The following is a 16,545-nucleotide window of genomic DNA, read 5'->3' as shown; positions in this document are numbered from 1 at the left end:
TGAGCTTCTATTAAACATACCTCTTTTGCTACGAGCGTTGTTCTTCTTGTTTTTACTTTTCACCTTTGTTGCCTGCCATCAACAATCAACACTTGTTCACTGTGTGAATTGTTATATACTGTGTGTGTATTTGGAGCTGGGATTTGATTTTCTTCCACAACTTATGTGGGGATGGACAAAGGGCAATCTTCACTAGGCCCACTAAATTGATCCCTGCTGAATTGATTGCAGTTAGGGTGACCAGACAGCAAGTGTGAAAAATCGGGACGGGGGTGGGGAGTAATAGGCACCTATATAAGACTAAGCCCTAAATATTGGGACTGTCCCAACAAAATTGGGACATCTGGTCACGCTAATTGCAGCAGCATCTATCTCCCCAGTACTGGAGACCAGCCCTAAGGATTTTCAGCACAAAGGAAGTTCATGCACAGAGATTAAGAGACTAGAGCCCTTTAACAATTTAGACTTACATAGTGCCTTATCACACCCAACCATCCCAATGTGAAAAGCTAAAATCATCTTTTAAAAAAACAAACTGTTAAAATAAGATTTACTTTGGTTTTTAATAAGCAAAATACCAACATTATTAAACCCATATTTAACAATTAGATTAGGCCTGTTAGCCACACACTTACTTTGAGGGGAATCCAGAGCAGCGCCAACCCAAGGAGAGGTACGGGAAACATTGTGATTCAGGGAGGGGAACGGCCTCCTAGAACTCCCTGGTGTACAGTGGAAGGGCACTCCCTGCACCACAATTTAGGAGAGGGTCTAATGCCCCACGGGACACAAGCAAAGAGTAATCTTTGTGCCTGGTTCCTCTGCAAGGGTGAATAGCTCTGTGCACCCTCCCCACAGTTGGTGCTTCTGTGCAAAGGCCAGGCAGAATTTGGTTCCCTCACTGGACTATAGCTCTCCTTAGGCACTATGGGGGCCCAGCCAAAGGAGATACTGTGGTGCATCATGGGAGATGTAGTCCAATGAAGAATGCCAGCCTGAAGGAGAGAATGGGGATATGAGAGACCTAAACTATGACTCCCATGATGCACCGTGGCAGTTCAGGTGGATGCAGCTTAATATCGACCAGACCCAAAGTGAAATGTTTTGATTTTCCATAAAACAATTGAAAATGTAGTCAAAAATTAACATTTTTTTCCTGGAAAATTTCAATTTTGCAGAAACTACATTTGCAATTAAAATAAAATCTAGTGGAAAATTCCCAGCCAGCTCTGGTTCTGGGACCTAGCACAATTAAAATACTACATAGATTATAAAAAAAATTAACTGGTTAATCAAATGTTATAGTAGTTGCAGCTTTGTGTTTCTTTATCAACATATGGAGGTACTTGACTTTATTATTACATTATTTATTATTTGTATTACAGATGTACCCAAAGATACAAATCAGGATCATGGCTCTCTTTTCCTGTGCACTGCACCATCATAACATAAAAGACAGTTGATAGTAGGTGACTTGTAAGGGGAACACACAGTTACCTATCTTAGCTGAGTTACAATTCAGAGGCTTATTAACTTTTGTTTATAGACAAAATGACTGAAAGGGAGATATAAACGAATCACTAGCAGATCATCTGTTTAGAATGATAACTAATACAGTGCTATTTATTTTCTTGCTATATCTAAGAAAGGTTAGAAAACTGTTGTAGCGTCCATTTATAAATATACTGCTCATGACTAGAACTGAGTTTCATAGAGCTATATGATATCAGAAAAGACTAAAATTCTAATGTGTTTCACAATGTTTCACTTATAAGAGTCCATTCATCTATTGCTTCATGGAGAATTTATGCTGTTAACTCCTATTACTGCTAATGGGAGTTATGGATGTAAATGTGACACATCACTGGGAGAATGGACTGCATGCATAAATGAAGCTAATTTTTCAGAGCATTTGGAACTAGCGATGATAATAATTTTGCTTTTTACATTCTAGTCACTGGACCAGCTCCTGAGAGGTAAGGAGCAGCTGTAACTCCCGTTGAGGTTAATGAAACCTGCAGGTACTCAGCACCTCTCAGGATTTGACTTCGATGGGATTCCTTGTCTGAATGGGCATTCCAGGATCATGCCATATATATGGCACATAATACACAATTATGGGTGGCCACAACTGGGGTGGAGGATGGCAAACAGCTGCCCCACTTAAAATTGCATGACAACATGTGAAGTGAGGGTATGGAGGGAACTCTGGCCAAAGACAAAATGACAAACCCCTACTCTGTTGATAGGCTCATTACATATTTAATAATACATAACAGGAATTGGAAATGACCATGATCAGCTGCTGTATGGAGGGTCCTCTCCATGTGTGGCTCTTTCCCTATCCACATATAAAGGCAAGGTCACCTTCCTCCCTGGCAACATTTCTTTCCTTCTTTAGACCCAAAACAGGAGTAGGTTTTAGAATGGTAGCCATGTTAGTCTATATTCGCAGAAAGAAAAGGAGTACTTGTGGCACCTTAGAGACTAACACATTTCTTTGGGCATAAGCTTTCATGGGCTAGAACCCACTTCATCAGATGCACGGAGTGAAAATACAGGAGCAGGTATAAATACATGAAAGGATGGGGGTTGCTTTACCAAGTGTGAGGTCAGTCTAATGAGATAAATCAATTAACAGCAGGAGTAACCATTCACTGCCTTCTGCACCTACAAGTGTGAGGACTGCTATTTGCATCAATCGATAGTTCCAACAATAGAGTCAATATACTGGGTTTCTTCTATATAACGTATATAGAATCATAGAAGAATCATAGAAGATTAGGGTTCGAAGAGACCTCAGGAGGTCATCTAGTCCAACCCCCTGATCAAAGCAGGCTCATCCCCAACTAAATCATATGTGTGTGTGTGAGAGAGGGGTCTTGCACCGGTGTAGCTACACCCGTGTTAACTGGTAGTGTAGATGTACTAGTATAAGAAGAGGAACACACCTGTGCAATGTACTGTGGTAACATACAAGGATAAATAGCATGGGTGCAGAGTAACTATAGTCAGGATTTGCGGTGGGGTAGTGACCTTGATGTTGTTACACAAGTGCAAATTTTCTGAAACTAGACACGCCCTTACTGTTGACTGTCCCTGGGATCAGTAAATTAACTGGAGAAAGGGCTTTTCCAACAGGGGCATGAAGCTTTTCTGATCACAGGAAAGCTGATCACATGGTAACTTGATCGCATGACACTTACACAAGTCAGAATGAAAGAGTCAAGGTTTATTATTATTTTAGGGCTCTTGACATCTTGTGCAATAGCGCAGACAGCACTTGGGTGACTTGCTAGAACAAGGTCTGTATTTGGAGTTAAATATATGAAAGCCATGGGGTAGTATGAAATGAACTGGGGGGTAAGAGAAAGAGGACAATGCACCCATGCTCCCCCGTTTAATGACAGGAAGTCTCAGCAGAGTCTCTTGATGATCAGTGTGCACAATGACACTGGGACAATAATAAAAACAAACAAAAATCCACTATCCGTTTGGAGGTGAATTTGGAATTACATGCAGTAAATTTTCAGTTTCACTTTATTAACATCCCAAGATTTATAGAGAGACCTTAAATACTGTTATTGTTTATAATGCTCCTATGCAGCATTAAGACAATATTGTAAATCCCTGATACAGTATACATTGTAGATTGTTATCATACTCAACATAAATCTGGGCTTGTTGCAATATGGTTGGAGGACCTGATGATTTCTTTTTTCAGTAAAAAAGAAAACATTCTCTAATTGTCTTTGTGGCACATTTAGCTTGTTGCTGCCTGTTCAGCATCTCTTAATTATAAACAGATTTGAATATATATATATATATATACACATTTTTACCTGTGGGGAACTTAAATGTGTCTGTGATGAAGTGGCAGCATGGTGACTTAACCAGCCAAGGGCCAGCTTGTTGTTTGTGCATTCTAGGGCCCACTGTCTTATTCTTGGCAAAAAAAGATCTGGTCTTGAATTGCAGCCAGAGTAGTTAGTACATGTTTTAGGAACTCAGCACACGAAGCAAGATGGATAGTCCATTGAGAAGTTTTCTTGAGAGTGGAAGGAAAAATAACAGGGACATATGTGAGTGACCTTGAACCTTTAGTCAAAACACGTCACTGAATCATTTGCTACCACATGCCGTGTTCTGATTTGCCGAAAACCAGCATTTCTTTTCTAGCTGTACATGCTGAACTTGTTACTACCCCTCGTGCAAAGGAAGAGCTGAGAGAGAGAGAGAAAGAAAAGGCGAAGGACAAAGCCAAAATCTGGACTTCCCTAGAGACTGGCTCTCAATAGAGGAACCTTAAAGTCTTTACTAATAGTGACACAGCTGGGAATCTGCATAAAAGAACTCTCAAAACACTGAACTGTTGAGCTATCTTTAGATAAGGTTAGAGGGAAAGCTAACACTACAGACTTTTTGACTCAGTTATTAAAAAACATTAAGGTTCCTATGCCGTGATTTTGTACTGTTATATTGGTAACTCTACAGCTGGGATATGGCATTTTGAATTCTTCAGGGAACCGGGAGTGCTGTGATCAACATTTCAAGATCTTCATGGGGGGCGGGGGGTGGGGCAAGCTCTGGAGAGCTGAATCAAACACTTCTCCATTTGCTTTCTCCAACAGCGATTTGTGGTGCAGCTAAATCAAAGTCTGATATGCCACACTTTCTGAAAGTAATCACCTTTTAGCAGCACATTGCAAAATAAGAGTTTAAATTAATACTAACAAGAGCTAGGAAATTACTTCTTTTCAAATGACAAGACCCATACTTCATGTCATTTTCATTTGGCTACAGAAAAAAGACAGATGGTCATATTGTCTGCCTTATCAATAGCAAGATGCCTGTTTATGCAAACCTTTTAAGATTTAGCAATCTGTAAATACCATGGCTGCAGCAGCATGAATCCGCATTTGTCCAAAAGGCTCTGTGAAGTGAAAATATCCAACCAAATAGTACAAACCGTGCATATTAACCGTCAACTTTTAAACAACCCCCCCCAACCTTGGCACATATGTTGTGTATTTTGGAAGACAGGGTGGCTACATGCAGGAGACTCTAAAAATCAGTTTGTTTCAAGAAGAGAAAACCAGATCAAAGCTGTCACTGTTTTTTAATTATTATTATTTTTCTTTAAAATTGCCATTAACCTAGCTGTTAAATTGTGAAGTTTATTGATGAAAATACCAGAACACACCATCCCTGTAATGACAGTACATCAGATGAGAAAAAAAATAAATGCTAATTTCCAGTGGAAGTGGTAACAGGTCAACATTATTTTATCCTGTTATAACTGCCACCTCCATATGTTTTTTCCCCTGTTTAGCTTTTTATGAAGAGAGGTGAAGACCCAGGGAATGCAGAAAGGCATGTTTAATTATTTGCACAGAAAACTACTTTAACTTTATGAATATTAAGTGGAAAGAAAAGCCTTTTATGAAACCATGCAAAGATCTGGTGGAAGAAATAAAAGATAATAAACTCAGAGCAGCATCATTTTTATTATAGTCAAATGTTTTATTCACCAAATACTGCATGAATCATCAACAGATGGGGAAAAAAAAGAGTAAGTGGATTGTAGGATAGGTAGAGGGCAATATACTGCTAAGAAGGGTATCAAATGTACTGTATGTAGCATTCTCTAACAAGGTAAAGACCTGGTTCTGGGAAGTATTCAGCACCCTCAGCTACCATTGACATGAGTGGGAATTAAAGTGCCCAGCACCTCAAAGGATCACACACCTGGGACCAAACCAATTTCAATTCCATATATTTTATACTCAAACTGAAGCTTGAATTACTTCAATTGAATAGAATTATTTGCCTTTAAGGGCCTTCATCGTATAACCCCACCCTATCTTTCAGACCCATTTGCTGATTGAGCTGTCATCTCCTGCTTTTACTTTGACACTGACACTGACGCCAGCCTTGATTGCAGGAATGTCTACTTTTTTGCCAAGCAGCTCTCAAGCCACCCGCCATATGAGAAATCCACCCACTCCCAGTCCAAATTCATAAAAATGCCACTTTTAGCCTAGAACTCAACTAGTGCAGAGGGAATCCAGACACCTAGCTACAAGCAAGCTCTTTTATTGTACGGGATGTGTTTGATTTGATTCTTTTGATTGATGCCATTTATTTTTATAGTGTTAATAAAGTGGGATTTCGGGGCAAATCTTGAGTCCATTTTCAAGGTTGGTTTGATCAGATCTGGGGACACAGGCAAGTTCTAAGGCCCAAGACTCAAAGGGTACGTCTACATTGGAACAGAAGGCTGCAGCACAGCTGCAGGTGGCCTGGATCAGCTGACTCAGGCTTGCAGGGCTAAAAATTGGAGCATGGATGTTTGGGCAGTGGCTGGAGCACAGGCTCTGGGACCCTCCCAGTAGGGTGGCAGAGCTCAGGCTCCAGTCCCAGCCAAAACATCTACACAGCAATTTTATAGACCCACATCCCGGCCCCATGAGCCTCAGTCAGCTGACCTGGGCCAGCCATGGATGGTTATTGTTGTGCAAACATACCCAGTACACCTGCATACCCATTTGTACAAGCTGAGAGAGTCCATGCACTGGTCAGTGCCATACCCATACTCACATACCCAAAGATTTCATAGAGTCGGGTGGATCTCTCAATAGGTGGTCATCGAGAAAGGGGTGGTTCCTGCTCGAGTCATCCCAATGAGATTTAATTGCCTTTAAGGGCCTTCATCTTATAACCCTGCCCTATCTATCAGACCCACTTGCTGATTGAGCTGTCATCTCCTACTTTTACTTTGACACTGAGGCCAGCCTTGATTGCAGAAATGTCTACTTTTTCACCAAGCAGCTCTCAAGGGTCTTCCTCCCTCCTTAGCCTAACCAGAGAACCTATTTTATCCTGTTGTCACGACCACACCTACACTTTATGCACATGCATAGGAGTTTCAAGCCTCTTTCCTTATTTGTACTTCCACACCCCATGAATGTTCAGTTCCTCCATTATTCATAGGTTGTTTTCTTAGTTCCCCTTATTCTCATGAACATCTATACACAACATGTGTCCATGGTAACACAATAATAAATAGATGATCAAATGAACTAATTGGCTACAAGAGAGAAGGTGGGCAAGGTAATATCTTTTATTGACCAACTTCTGATGTTGTAAGGTACAAGCTTTCCAGCTACACAGAACTCTTCTGCTTCCTTCCCCAGACCCGAAGAAGAGTTCTTTGTAGCTCAAAAGCATTTACCTTTCACCAACAGAAGTTGGTCTGATAAAACCTCATCTGTCATATCCTGGGACCAACACAACTCCCTCTGACTTCCCCCCTCACCCTAGCTGAGTTTTCTTAGGCTTTTTATGAAGCCCAGGTATTCCAGGCTGTCACCTGACACTGCTTAGCCTGAGAGGCAGCTAATTATGGCACAGACAGGGCTGGTTGAAGAAGGCTGGCCAGTAACAGATCTCCTGGACAGGCTTCCCTTTTACATTTCTCCATTTTAAAATTTACAGGCAATTAGAATCTAGTGTCTTTCTATATTAGGCACTCCAGTTCTTTCGATAGCACAACTTTTTAGGGCAGCATTGTAATTCATTGAAACCTGAGCACACATGGGGTTGCACATGGCTCCAGGGGCAAAGGCTATGAAGAGACAGCAAAAGCACATCCATCCCCTACACAGCAAATTTAAATATTTTAATTAGATCTGTACTTAACTAGTTTTCTGTCCTCAGCTGTTATGCCAGCTATGTGGAGACATAAATGGTGATTCTAAGGTATTTATTTAGCTTAAAGATCAATGGAGATCTCCCTGAGTCCTGAGGTAAGCTCTGCTCAAAGCAAATGAATTCATTAATAAATGGAAGCAATACTTCCTTTAAAAAAAAAAGATTCGATAAGAATTGTCCATTAGAACTCAAGTCATTTAACTAATGCTCTTCTCCCTGAGATCATAGAATCATAGAATCATAGAATCATAGAATATCAGGGTTGGAAGGGACCCCTGAAGGTCATCTAGTCCAACCCCCTGCTCGAAGCAGGACCAATTCCCAGTTAAATCATCCCAGCCAGGGCTTTGTGAAGCCTGACCTTAAAAACTTCCAAGGAAGGAGATTCCACCACCTCCCTAGGTAACGCATTCCAGTGTTTCACCACCCTCCTAGTGAAAAAGTTTTTCCTAATATCCAATCTAAACCTCCCCCACTGCAACTTGAGACCATTACTCCTCGTTCTGTCATCTGCTACCATTGAGAACAGTCTAGAGCCATCCTCTTTGGAACCCCCTTTCAGGTAGTTGAAAGCAGCTATCAAATCCCCCCTCATTCTTCTCTTCTGCAGGCTAAACAATCCCAGCTCCCTCAGCCTCTCCTCATAAGTCATGTGTTCTAGACCCCTAATCATTTTTGTTGCCCTTCGCTGGACTCTCTCCAATTTATCCACATCCTTCTTGTAGTGTGGGGCCCAAAACTGGACACAGTACTCCAGATGAGGCCTCACCAATGTCGAATAGAGGGGGACGATCACGTCCCTCGATCTGCTCGCTATGCCCCTACTTATACATCCCAAAATGCCATTGGTCTTCTTGGCAACAAGGGCACACTGCTGACTCATATCCAGCTTCTCGTCCACTGTCACCCCTAGGTCCTTTTCCGCAGACCTGCTGCCTAGCCATTCGGTCCCTAGTCTGTAGCGGTGCAAGATCAAGAAGATGATCAGGATTTTCAAGGAGGGGGGGTGCATCATCATTAAAAATCTACCCATTAGGACTCTAAAGAGGTGAGCAAGGGAAGGCAGAAATGAGGACGTCACCTTTCATTTGTAGTCAGGGCAGGACTGGTGAGTGAATGTGCTCAGCTCCTTCTTGCAGGTCAACACAACCTACCTTTGTGGCAGGATGAGTGTGGGCCCTCTAGTGCAAAGTATATGTAGGAGGGGGTATATGTAGGGTCTTACCAAATTCAGGGTCCATTTCGATCAATTTCATGGTCATAGGATTTTTAAAGTTGTAAATTTCATGATTTCAGCTTTTTTGATCTGAAATCTCATGGGGTTATAAATGTAGGGGTTCTGACCCAAAAAGGAGTTGTGGGGGAATCACAAGGTTATTGTAGGGGGGGTTGTGGTACTGCTACCCTTACTTCTGCACTGCTGCTGGTGGTGGCAATGCCTTCAGAGCTGGGCAGTTGAAGAGTGGCAGCTGCTGGCCAGGATTCCAGCTCTGAGGGCAGAGCCGCGACCAGCAGCAGCACAGAAGGAAGGATGGCCTGGTATGGTATGGCCGCCCTTACTTCTGCACTGCTGCCTGCAGAGCTGGACCCTCAGTCAGCAGCCGCCACTCTCTGGCTACCCAGCTCTGAAGGCAGCAGTGCAAAAGGAAGGATGGCCTTACTTCTGCACTGCTGCCTTCAAAGATGGGTGCCTGGCCAACAGCCGCCAGTCTCCGGCTACTCAGCTCTGAAGTCAGCACAGAGGAAAGGGTGGCAATATCGTGAACCCCTAAATTAGACAGAGACAGACACCTACAAGATCTCTATCAAGTGTTCTTACCACTACAATACCCACCTGCTGAAGTGAAGAAACAGATTGACAGAGCCAGAAGAGCACCCAGAAGTCACCTACTACAGGACAGGCCCAACAAAGAATGTAACAGAACGTCACTAGCCGTCATCTTCAGCCCCCAACTAAAATCTCTCCAGAGCATCATCAAGGATCTACAACCTATCCTGAAGGACGATCCCTCACTCTCACAGACCTTGGGAGACAGGCCAGTCCTCACTTACAGACAGCCCCCCAACCTGAAGCAAATACTCACCAGCAAGCACACAACACACAACAAAAACACTAACACTAACACTAACCCAAGAACCATTGGCAAAGCCCGTTGCCAATGCTGTCCACATATCTATTCAGGGGACACCATCATAGGGCATAATCACATCAGCCACGCTATCAGAGGCTCATTCACCTGCACATCTACCAATGTGATCTATGCCATCATGTGCCAGCAATGCCCCTCTGCCATGTACATTGGCCAAACCAGACAGTCTCTACACAAAAGAATAAATGGACACAAATCAGAAGTCAAGAATTATAACATTCAAAAACCAGTCGGAGAACACTTCAACCTCCCTGGACACTCCATTACAGACCTAAAAGTCGCAATTATTCAACAAAAAAACTTCAAAAACAGACTCCAACGAGAAGCTGCAGAACTGGAATTAATTTGCAAACTGGACACCATTAAATTAGGTTTGAATAAAGACTGGGAGTGGATGAGTCATTACACAAACTAAAAACTATTTCCCCATGCTAATTTTCCCCCTACTGTTACTCACACCTTCTTGTCAACTGTTTGAAATGGGCCTTCCTGATTATCACTACAAAAGTTTTTTTTTTCCTGCTGATAATAGCCCACATTAATCCATTAGTCTCGTTAGAGTTGGTATGGCAACCCCCATTTTTCATCTTCTCTGTATCTATATATCTTCCTACTGTATTTTTCCATTGCATGCATCTGATGAAGTGGGCTATAGCCCATGAAAGCCGATGCTCAAATAAATTTGTTAGTCTCTAAGGTGCCACAATACTCCTCATTCTTTTTGCTGATACAGACTAACACGGCTACCACTCTGAAAATAATTTTGGACTCCCCTGCAACTACCTGTTGGGTCAGAACCCCCAGTTTGGGAAACGCTGGTCTCCCCATGAAATCTGTATACTATAGGATAGGTAGTAGGTAGTAGTAGGTATCCTTCAGTCTCAAGAGACCATGGGTATGCGACCCTGAGAGGTAAAGGATTTACTTAGTTGGTTTTATGGTAGCAGCAAACGTGGCTGAAGAAACCCACACGAGAGAGACAATCTCTGCAGCACCTGTCACATTTAAAGGAGATGTTTTGACCTTTTGGGCTCTGACTTCTGTGAGCTCTTTTCTCCTCTGCTAAGCTAGACGGCTTCCTCTTGGAACTCCAGAGACCTTTGTTAAGCTCTTGTTTCCAAACATTGCAGTCTTGAGTACGATCTTCCCATTTGTCCATATCCATTTCTTTGAGGTCTTGCTTGCACATGTTGTTGAATTTTGGACACACACAATTTTGGACATCCTTTGGGTCTTTTTTCAGATGCCAATTCACTGTAGAGGATGTCCTTTGGGATGCATCATTCATTTGGCATACATGCCCAAGCCAGCAGAGGTGTCTCTGTTTGAGGAGTGTTTGCATTCTGCATATGCTGGCCTGTTTGAGCACCTCAGTATTTTGTCCTTCCAGGAGATTCCAAAGGTAATGCATATGAAAGCTGTTCAGCCTCTTTTCCTGATGAGAGTATAAGGTCCATGTCTCGCTCCCATACAAAAGTGTGCTGATATCACATGCACAATACACACAAATCTTGGTGTGTTCTTTCAGTTTGTTGTTTTGCCATACCCTCTTGTTCAGTCTAGACACTGTTGTAGCAGCTGTTCCAATGCAGATGTTGAGTTCTGTTTCACATGAAGGTTGACTGCAATAGTGACCCCAGGTATGTGAACTTGTTCACCACTTCAAGTTCATAATTGTTGATCTTGATGGAGGGTGCTTCCTCAACTCCTTGGCACATTATGTTCATCTGTTTTAGGCTTATAGTAAGCCTGAAGTCTTGGCAGGTTTTGGAAAAACCATCCATTAGGCTTTGATGATAAGCTTCTGTGGGTTGTCACTGCTGCATCATCAGCAAAGAGGAGGTGTTGGATAAGGGCCTCCCGAGTCTTGGTTTTTGATCTGAGTCTTGCAAGATTGAACAGCTTTCCATCAGATCTTGTGTGCAAGAAGACTCCCGTGGTTGAGGAACCAAAAGCTTGTTTCAGTAGCAGGGAGAAGAAGATCCCAAACAGAGTTGGGGCAAGTACATAACCTTGCTTAACACTGCTGGAAATCTGAAAAACCTCAGACACTAAGCCATCATATTGAACTGTGCTGTACATGTTTTCATGGGAGGATCGAATCATGCTTAATAGCCTGGGGGGACGTCCAATATTTTCTAGAAGCGTGAATAGTCCACTTCTACTGACAAAGTCAAAAGCCTTTGTGAGATCGATGAAGGCTATGTAGACGGGCTTTTTTTGTTCTCTGCATTTCTCTTGTAGTTGTCTCAGTGAGAAAATCATGACCTTTCAGCTCTGAAGCCGCACTGTGATTCAGGATAGATTCTGTCTGCAAGGTTCTGAAGTCTGTTCAGACAACTCGGGCAAAGGCTTTTCCCATAAGACTAAGACGGGAAATGCCACAATAGTTGGTACAGTCACTGCTGTCACCTTTGTTTTTATAGAGAGTGATGATGTTGGCATCTCTCATTTCTTGTAATTCTTCGCCTTCTTTCCAGTACAGGCAGAGCAACTCAAGAAGATGTTGCAGTAGAATAGGTTTTCTGCATTTTATGACCTCGGATGGTATGCTGTCTTTTCTGGGGGTCTTTCCATTGGGGGAGGCCATCTATGGCAAGGCTAAGCTCCTCAACATTCGGTTCATCGTTGAGTTGGTTCATAACAGGCAGGCTTTTGATGGTGCTGATGGCTGCATATGTAACAATATATAGGATATATGGACACAAAAGACCAGATTTCACAGGGGGAGACCAGATTTCATGGTCCATGATGCGTTTTTCATGGCCATGAATTTGGTAGGGCCCTAGTTATATGAGAACCTTATATTACTCCAGTACCTGCTCCTGCCTGACTTTCTCCTACTGAACCTAGCCCTATATCTCTCGTGAGTAACCATGCATGCCTAGTAGGCAATTAATTGGAAGGAGTGAATATCCAGTATCAAGCCATACTCTATTTTACACACATGGTTTTTGTGAAAAGTGAAAACATTCCTATTAAGCTGGTTTCCTTTTAATTTAGTTTATTACCCCCATCCATTCACAAGAGGATGAATGAGTCTACTTGCACTATACTTCCTTTTAATTCTTGTCTTCCAGAAGCCTGGACTAACTCAAAACTGTTGATTAGGTATGCTGATCTTTGACTCCAGACATGGTTGTGAGAGGTCTATACCTAGAATCAAACTATAATCTATATGTTAGGAAAACCTAAGATGATTAAGGAAGTGGTAATAAAAACAATTAAAGTTACAATGCAAGCAGGGGAAAATCAGATGTAAAATATTTGAAATACTTTACAATAAGCTTGCAGCTTAATAGGGCCCAGCAATTAGTACAAGGTTTGAATAGTTAGCCTATTGCTGGACCTAGGGTTGTAAAATTTAGCAATATGAATCTTATGATTAACATAAACTGCAAAATCAATTTTAATATAGGAGAGATACTTACCACATCACACTATGGTTATGTACAGTATGAGAATTAAAATGAATTAAAGCTCAGCTGTTATCTGTATACAAGGGAAAAAACAATATATTATGGCAAAAAGGATCAGTTTATTCTTTCATAGGTGAAAATTCTTCATATGGGAGAAATTATGCAAAATTCATCAACCTTAAATGTCTTTGGTTTTCAGTATTATGAGGATCCAAAGAGCTTAAGTGAAATGCAATGACAGCAGGTAGCGTTCTCCAAGACAATTTGCCCTAATCATTGCAATAAAAATCTATATGTACATGATCATTTGCAGTTTCAGCCTACAGTTATAAAGGATATAAATTCTCAAATTTCAGGGTGAATTACTTGCAAGGGTCAGGAAGGAATCCTCTTACACCTCTGCCCCCTCCTTCAAACCCTTCTTGATATTGCAATGTATAATTAGGTAGGTGTAGTCTTCTTATGAATTATCTCCTCATTGTCTATTGCTGAATACAGGAACCGGGACTCTCTACCACTCTTTGCCTGCCTTGTTTATTTAGACTGCAAGCTCTTTGGGGCATGTATTATCTCTTAGTATGAGTTTGTAATGTGCTGAAGCACAGTGGGGGTCCTGATCTTAGTTGGGTATCTCTAGAATCAATAATAATGATATTAATAATTAATACGTTTCTTGAACCAATAGTTTGCCCCAGTATGTGAACTCCTGTTTTGGAGGTAACATAATGACCTCAGAACTGTAGAGAACAGTTATTTCTAAATAATGTTCCTACTTTTATTTTTAAATAAATCTACTAAATCAACCATAAACATAGACTTGTACATTGTGGTGATATAAACAACGAATTTTAAATACATTACTACACTTCTTAAGGATCTGCACTGGAGGATAGGATAGACGAATAGATATTATCTTTATTAAATAATTTTACTTTTTTGTCAGTCCTCGACCTCCACGCAGGAAAAGGGCTTCCCTGAAAGTGTATTTAGGAATTAGCAGCGTGACAAAAGTACATTATGACCTTGGATAGACATCAGGCTTTGTACAGTATTTAGTGATGGTTGTATGAAGAAATTTCCACAAAGGTTCTAGATAAATATGATTTGACCTCCTAGATAAGCACAGATTTCCTCAAGCTCCTAAACGTATATGCTGTACCCAACATTTAGGATGGTACAGCCTCCCTCACACACTACGTCTGGCCTAATATGGAGAGGGATGGGACCATCCCTGCATTTCCTACTTGCCCCTCCCCACCTGCTTATGCATAGTGCGTGCAGAGGGAGCAGATCCTGTGCTCCTCTGAGCACAAGAATTGAGACTGTCCTTGGCTCTTGAGTAGGGCAGTGAGGCTTCTTATACCCAATTATCCTCTGCACATCTGCCCACGGGCCAATCACAAAGGCCAGTCACATCTGCCCAAGGGCCAGTTCTCTGAACATTTGCCCAAGGGCCTGAGTATTTAACTAATACAAAATCTGGCATGCCAACTGACATATTGTCAAGACAAGTGCATCTGGAATTCCATGTTCAGTGATGTGCTTTGTATTGTTAGAAATATAAGGCTTTATTAAAAAGAGAAAAGAATACTGTCAAACATAAGAAACACAGTGAATATGAATCAGTGTTTTATAGATTTCCTTCACCTTCTGCTCAGAAATTCAGTCAAGTATGACAGCCTTCAAGGAACCCCAGATTTTGAAAGTTACATGCCCTTCATTAATTCTTTGTCAAATCCGTTGGGTCGATCTCAGTAACGGCAAGCCAAGCATTAAAAAATCATGCATCAGACCCTAACAATGGCTTAAAATTATTATTTTTTATATATTAATATTTGGATACTTTTTTTGCCTTCTATCTTGGAGCCTTTGGGGTGCATGTTTTCAAGGTTTTCTCTGCTACAAACTTTTCTTTTTAAGAAAAATGAAGGCTAAGATTCTCATGTTATCACCTGACTCCAGCAGCTGAGGCTTGAAAAGCACCAAACATTGCATGACTTTTGATAAAGTTGTCAGAGCTGGCAACGCTGAGATCCACCTCCATTTGTCTGAGTGAACGTCAACTTCAAAATTACAAACTTTGCTTCATATGTGAACTGATGGGCCCACTCTAATTATAATTTACAAATCCAGCCTTTGAAAATCTTGCTTCCAACACCTCTCCCTTGTTTTAATTTCACACACAGTATGCTCTGTACAAAAGTACACCTCTTTCCTATCTGGGCCTAGGAGTTTTTCTCCATTGGATATGGTGGTACTCATTAAAATGCAGTGAAATTTTGCTGAATACAATGGAAACACCTTGTATCTTAATGAACATTAAAGAGTTCTGTGATTGCCCTACAGAGTAGAGCTCATACATTACTAGGAGGACTTGCTGAAATGCCTAAAGATGAGCAGATACAGCATTCAATATGTAAGCTAACTTCATACTTATTTCCATATCTCAGCCACAACAAGCACCATGGTTTAAAAATACAGACACTATAATATGACATTAGAACAACAGAATGTATAGACATCCTTATGAGCGCCATTTTGCTGGAGATTTGAACAACTGTCCAAGAGTGTCTGAGTTACATTATAGATTTACCTCAATAAAAAGTCCCTACTAACTGGAAGTTTATACATTAAATTTAAAATGTGTGTTTGCTCCAAGTGTGAGAACATTCATTCTGTATTTAAGGGGTATACTTCCATTTTTAAAATTCAACTTAGTTCTCATAATAGGTATCAGACTGTGTTTCTCAACTGGTGGGGGTCACAAAAGGCAATGAGGTGGTTGTGAGGCATCAAAATGTTGGTATAGAGGTATTCAGCCTCTATGCTAATAATTTTAATTGTACCAACCATGGCACTAATTCTGATGGTATTTTTTGTTAATCTACTCACTGAAAAATGACTTGAGAGTTATAACTAATTTGACATCCATATGGAATTCAGATGGCAATGATATAATTTGGTCATTACCTTTGAACCAATGATACAGATGTGAAAGGATGTGCATCCCCCTGAGTTATCTGGATCCCTGTCTAGTTCATTTTCTCTCTTAAAAAAAGTCAATTAAAAGTTTATCCGAAGGTAGAAATAAAATATTCTAAATGAAACATGGTTAAGCAGATCCTGATAAACCCCTGTCAAAATTGAACACAAGATGACCACAAGACAATGCCAGTGAAAACTGCTTATCCATATTGCTGTTCCCTAAAGAGGGAAGAAACTGTGATCCAATGTCAACTGTGATGTTCTCGCATTAGAGGGAA

Source organism: Eretmochelys imbricata, chromosome 8 (assembly GCF_965152235.1).
Source record: "Eretmochelys imbricata isolate rEreImb1 chromosome 8, rEreImb1.hap1, whole genome shotgun sequence".
In the NCBI taxonomy this organism is placed as follows: domain Eukaryota; kingdom Metazoa; phylum Chordata; order Testudines; family Cheloniidae; genus Eretmochelys; species Eretmochelys imbricata.
This window is presented reverse-complemented; position numbering follows the sequence as displayed.